Below are 6,000 nucleotides of genomic sequence, written 5' to 3'. Positions count from 1 at the left end.
ATTGTAGCTAGTCTTGGACCCTGCAGCCTGTGCAATGCCACGGTAAACAAATTGTTCTGATGTGCTTATTATTATTGCTCAAGTTCTGCTTGGATAGAGAATTAAAGCTCATTATTACAGTGTGTGTTGAGAATTGCTCAATCTATGTGAACACGGGGGTTTGGGGCATCCGCGGGAAAAAAAAAAAAAAAAACAAACCACAACCAAAAACCAAAACCCAACCAACTTCGTATCGTGGTGTAAATCAAATATGTATAATGCTTATAAATTTGTAACACGTTGCCGTGCCCATGCTCTTGCCCCTGCCCGGCGCGGTGGCGTCCGCACAGCGCCCGGCTCCCCTCCGCGCCCGCGGGGTTCTACTCCGCGCTGTGCCGCGGAGCCGCCTCCCTCCTCCGCGGCCCAGGTGAAGGCTGCGGACCCGGCGGTGACAGAAGAAAAAAATAATGGGGACACACACGGACGTTGGGGGTGGTGGGGGGGTGGCTTCCTCCCCCCGTTTCCCCAGCACCGCTCCCTGCCTGAGCCCCCGGCGGGGTACGGGCTCTCGGGGACCGGCCTGCTGCGCGCCCGGACCCCCCGCCTCCGCGGTCCGAGGGGTGACACGGGGCCTGTCCCGGGGCACCCCCGCCGCGGAGCGTCCCGAGCCAGCGCCCGGCAGGGAGAGGCGGCCCGGCCCGGCCCCGCCGCCCCCGGGGTCCGCCTGCCTCTAAGCATAGCGCTTTGCAGCTTCCCCCCCGCCCCCCATTCTTTTTTATTCTTATTATTATTATTTTAAAATTTTTTTTAGCCTCTGCGGCGATCTCACAGCCAAACACGGACTCTGCTCCCGGCGCTTCCCCACCTTCCTGCCTCGCTGCTTCCCTCTCTAATTTTTTTTTTTTTTTTAGGAGATAAAAAGGCAAACAGAGAGCGCTCTGGCGCTGGCGAGGGGACTGTTTGCCTGCCTCCGCCGAGGCCTGGCCAAGCAGACTTGGCTTCACGCCTGAGCAGTTTCTGGAGAGCGGCGCGCTGGAGAGCAGGGGAGGCAGCACCTGGCCCTGCTTTAGGAGCCATCTCCTTTTATTGACAGCCAGATAAGCAGGCGGGAGCCGTGGTGTTTCCAACGCTTCCCTGGAGGACCCTGCCGGGTTGCAGGGAGCCGCAAGCCCCTTAATGGCAGCGGCTCCAAACGCGCCGCGAAACCCCTTCCTGGCAGCGCCGACAGGCCCCCGCCGCCGGGGCCGCCCCCCCGGGTCCGTCGCTACCTGCCAACGCGCGGGATTTACGCGGCCCGGCCGCGTAAGGAGAAAGGGTCACCTGGGATCCGAGCCGGGCGCCCCGGGCTCCCTGCCCCCGTGGTGGCCGCCGGACCCCAGCCCGCAGACCCGGAGCGGGGGCCGGGCGAGCAGCCCTGCGGCACCCCTGTACCCCACAAAGCCCTCTCCTCCCACCCCCCGTCAAAGCCCGCTTCTAATGTATCTGGCAGCCCCCGCCTCATCCCGAGCAGGCGGCAGGTTCATGAAACATTTAAGTACAGTTCAATAAAACTATCGACTGGGGGGTGGGGGGGGCTCTTTGCTGATAAATTATTTACCCTGACAAGTGTGTGCAAATAACCGCCTCTCTCCCTCGCTCTCTAATGGGAGAGGGTGCGGACGGGGAGAGCGGGGAGCGCGGGCAGGACCCGCTGGGCCCAGGTCACCCGCAGGGGCTGTCACGGCGCAGGCAGGCTGCTGGGGCGGTCCACGCGTGTCCTGGGTGCACCGCGGCCTGCCCCCTCCATCTCGCAGGGGGCCAGCATCCCGCCCCCCAAGGAGAGCTGCGGTCGCGCTGAGGCGGCCACGGCATTTCCTAGGAGCCGCAGGGCTGGGCCGAGTTTTGGGGGTTTCTTTTTACCCACGCACGAGTGTCCCCTCTCGGAGGGTGTTTCACAGGGGAAGAAGCCAAACCTCAGCCTAAACCTTGGCCTGGGAAGCCAGGGACGGGCCCGGCTGCGGGCAGCGCTGCGGCTGGGGCCAGCCGTCGGGCCGCAGTCCCCATTTGCCGGCAGGCAGGCAGCGGGAGGGAGGAGGGGGAGCAGCCCCCGCCGCTGCCCGGGGGAGCCCCGACCCGGAGCCCCGACCCACGGGCCGGTCATCGCCGTCGGAGCGGGCGGTGTCCGGGCTCGCGCCGTCCGCGCTCGTGTCGCCTAAAATGTCTCATTAGCTAACTACTGTCCGCCGTGACGTCACCGGGGCGGCCCAGCCAATGGGGGAGGCGCTGGCGTGGATATTAAGGGAAAGTTAGTGCAAAGGCAGCACCCCTCTTTTGCTGTCATTGACATTTAAACTGTGTGGCAGGTTCTTGCGTGGAAATTGGCGACCGGAGCCGCCAGGTACCTCCTCCCGGCTGCGGGACCGCCGCGTCCGGGCCCTCGGCGCCCGCTGACAGGTAACGTCTCCGCACGCCGCCCCCCCACCCCCCCCCGCCCGGCCGCTCGCCCCGACGCGGGGCCGCTCCCTGCCGCCGGCCCGACGCGAGGGGCCGGGCACCCCGACCCCGCGGGGGGAAGGCGAGGGGAGCGGGCTGGAGCCCCGCACAACAGGTGGGGGTGGGAGGGAGCGGCTCCGGCCGCTGCCCACCCGTCAGAGGGGGCGCCCCGGGGCGGAGGGGGCGGCCGGCGGGGCGAGCCGCTTACCAAACTTCCCCCCCGCGCGGGCGGTGCAGCCCCCTCCCCTTCCCCCCGCCCCGTGACCCGGGCCCGCTCCCTTCGCCGTTACCCATCTCAGGTGGCAGGGGCAGCTGCAGGTTACCGCGCCCGTCGGGGGGACCCGCTCCGCACCCCCGGGCCCTGGAGCAGCCGGCTGCCGGCTCGGGCCCCAGCCCCTCGGGCCGGCCGGCCGGGACGGGAGCGGGGCACGGAGGGTCCGGCGCGGTGGGTCCCACGCCTCCACAGAGGGGCGCGGAAAGGCGGGCTGGCGGCGGGGCTGCGGGGAGGGGAGGTGAGGCGGGCTGTCGTCGGGGGCTGCGTCCTAGTCGCCTTTTCCTGGATAACGCCGGGGGCTCGCCTTTCGCCGCGGAGGCTCGGTCGTCCTGCTCGGGCTGGGGAAGGTCCGGTAGCTGGGAGGTGACCACCTCTCGGCCCCCAAACTCAGGCTTGCCTTCCCAGCCCAGGATGCCTCTGCTAAATCAGGGCGCCAGTGGGAGAAAGAGATACCCTAGAAATGGCGTTCTTCCTCCGAAATAACGCGAAACAAAATAATAGCGTAAAACCTAAAACACCGCTTACCTGTCCTCGAGCATCTCCAAATATTCCTTACGGTGCGTCAGCGGGAACGTTCCCTGTGATGCTTCACTATAATATACCGGTAAATGGACATTCTCCTTCAGTAATAAATCAAACACCATCTATCTCTGATCCTCCTCCCTAATTAGAGATGTTTATTGGAGATGGTGTTTATCCAGCTGTCATGCCGAGAAAAAGCTGTGACATAATTACCTCTGACCAGATAGTCTTTTATATGCATATCTCGCTGACATATAAAGCAATCGGTTTGCATTAAAAATTACAAGATCAAATGTTGATTTTAGCCGATATAATAATATTTCTGGTCATTAAATTAATTGAAATTCAACTTTCAGTCTCTCCAAATTACGAATCTTGAGATTTAAACTTTTTTTTTAGGAATTAAATGAGCAGCTCCACCAAAAGGATGGGCAGAGGGAAACCTACCCTGCAAACTTGCCGCGATAAATCAAATATGCCAGCTAAAAGAAAAAGAGCACTCGACCCCTCAGCTTAATAACACAGTTGACGTGAATCCGAGGAGTTTCTCTATCGGTTCCTCGTGGCTTGCCAAATTTAGGTTTTGCTGCTAATTCGGGAGCTCAGGAGAGCCCGAAGTGGGAGAGAGGCGAGAGCGGGACCCCCCCTTAACCGCGTTATTTTTAAACCCCGCACCTCGGCGGGGCCAGCGCGATGCCGGTTCATTTGGTTTCGTGGCATTGGCAGCGCTTGCGGAACCATCTGCGTGGGGCTGCGAGCGAGCCGTGATAAGCTCGGAATTACTCTGTAATTGAAAATATATTTTTGGGAAAGGCTGGTTTTACAAATATCAAGGGTGTAGGCTTTTGATCCTTTCTGCTGCCTGTGTTCTCCAGTTGCTAATAAAACTCGCATTGAGCTCCTTAGTGGCTTGATTAACAGGCAGATTAACTGTTACTGGGGTTTTGAACAGCTTGTCCCAATCAATAGCATTTAAAAAGCCCGTCAGGATGCTCTAAGCTTCCACCACCGCCACCCCCCCTTCTTTTCTGAAGGCTTTTCGAGCGGGTCCGGTTGCATGCCACTTTTCACATATATATATATATCTCTAATCAAAGGCTTTCTCGTACAGAAATATGTATATTCGTCTTCCAGTTTCCGAGCGACTTCGGCAGGGTGCAGAAAGCCTTTTTTTTTTTTTTTTTTTTAATCCTGCCACACAAAGCTATGCCTTATGCAAAAGGCCAACATAAAAGAGGTTAAATCGATTCCAAACTTTTTGCAGATTGTTTATAAACTAGAAAAGCTCCATTTAACTCAGTGTCCTGTGCATTATAGATTTCAAACACTGTCTCTACATATACAAATAGGCATTAAGTGTCCTGAAGGCAAAAGCATTGTAGTCTAAGATGTCAGGATTTGTGTATCTCCTCAGTTTTAGACCGAACTGGACAAGAGGACTTTAAGCATTTTTCTGGGTATTAAAAAAGGTAGTTTGCAGCCCAGATATTAATACAACGAGACGATACTGGAGTCTCTAAGTCAGCAGTTTCTGCTTTCAACACCTAACAAAATACGAAAGGGAAGCAAACGCTGCTGTTTAACACAAATCAATACTCAGGCACGAGATCATGTAAAAAAAGTGAAAATTATTTTAATTAGGAAAAAACAACAAAAAAAGCGCCTTGCCATATATAATAGTTACTTACCTTTTTTTAACCTTTTTTTTATTATGCCCATTTTTTCTTTTTGTTTGGAATAGTTAAAAAAAGGAGGGGGGGGGGGGGAAACAGACGCAGAAAAATGCTAGTTACAATAATCCTGTGCGGATTTTAAAGTAGAAATCTTCAAAGGGTGTCTAAGTCCATGCCGAGTGCCACGGCCGGGGCCGCGGTGTCCCACGGCCACAGGGTCCCACGGCGCACCTCGGGCGGGCGCGGGTGCCGCCGGCGCAGCCCTCACCCGTGGAAAAGGGGGGCTGTCTGCGCTGGCAGGAGGGCAGGGCTTTGGGGAAGGGGTAACGCGAAGAACCTCACAGCAGTGCTTCTCCTCTCGCCTAATTAAAAAGGCGAGCGGAGCATTTTTAAAGTCGAAAAATCACTTTTCAAAAAAAAAAAAAAAAACCAAAAAACACAAAACCAAAAAACCAAACAAACCCCAAACACAGAAAAATAGAAGGAAAAGGAAAAACAGGCCGGGCGGGGAGGGCGGCAGGCTTCTCAGAAGGGCAAGCAGCAGCTGGAAAGCTGCTAGCTAAAAAAAAGAAAGAAAAAGAAAAGCAAGCATTTCCTTTGGAGGTCTCCAGGCACGGCAGTCCCGACAAGTCCTGGTTCTCCCGGCCGGGCAGCACTGCCGGGGAACGCTGGGGCTGGGGGCGAGGGGGCGTCGGGGAGGGCGCGGCGGCCGGGGCCGGGGCCGGGGCCGGGTGGGCTGCCCGCTCCTCCGGGAAGCGGGCAAGGGGTAACTGTGCCGGGAGCGGAGGCGGCGGTGGGGCCGGGGCCGGTGCTGGTTCCGCACAGCTCCTCCGCGCCCGCCGCCGCCGCGGGCGGAGGTAAAATGGCGGCGCAGAGCCGGGCCGGACCCCACGGGGCTCCGAGCCGGGACAGACCCGGCTCCGCGGGACGCGACGGGGCGGGCGGCACCGCACAGCACGGCACCGCGCCGCTGCGCGCACACCCACTCCGCGCACACCCACGCGAGCATACAGACACGCGCGGCCCCCGGCGGCCCGCCCCGCTGCTCTTTCTTCCTCTCAACTTTCGCTCGGGGCTCCC

The sequence above is a fragment of the Grus americana genome, chromosome 5, assembly GCF_028858705.1.
Source record: "Grus americana isolate bGruAme1 chromosome 5, bGruAme1.mat, whole genome shotgun sequence".
In the NCBI taxonomy this organism is placed as follows: domain Eukaryota; kingdom Metazoa; phylum Chordata; class Aves; order Gruiformes; family Gruidae; genus Grus; species Grus americana.
The sequence above is the reverse complement of the archived record's forward strand: the minus strand, read 5'-3'. Positions refer to the sequence as shown.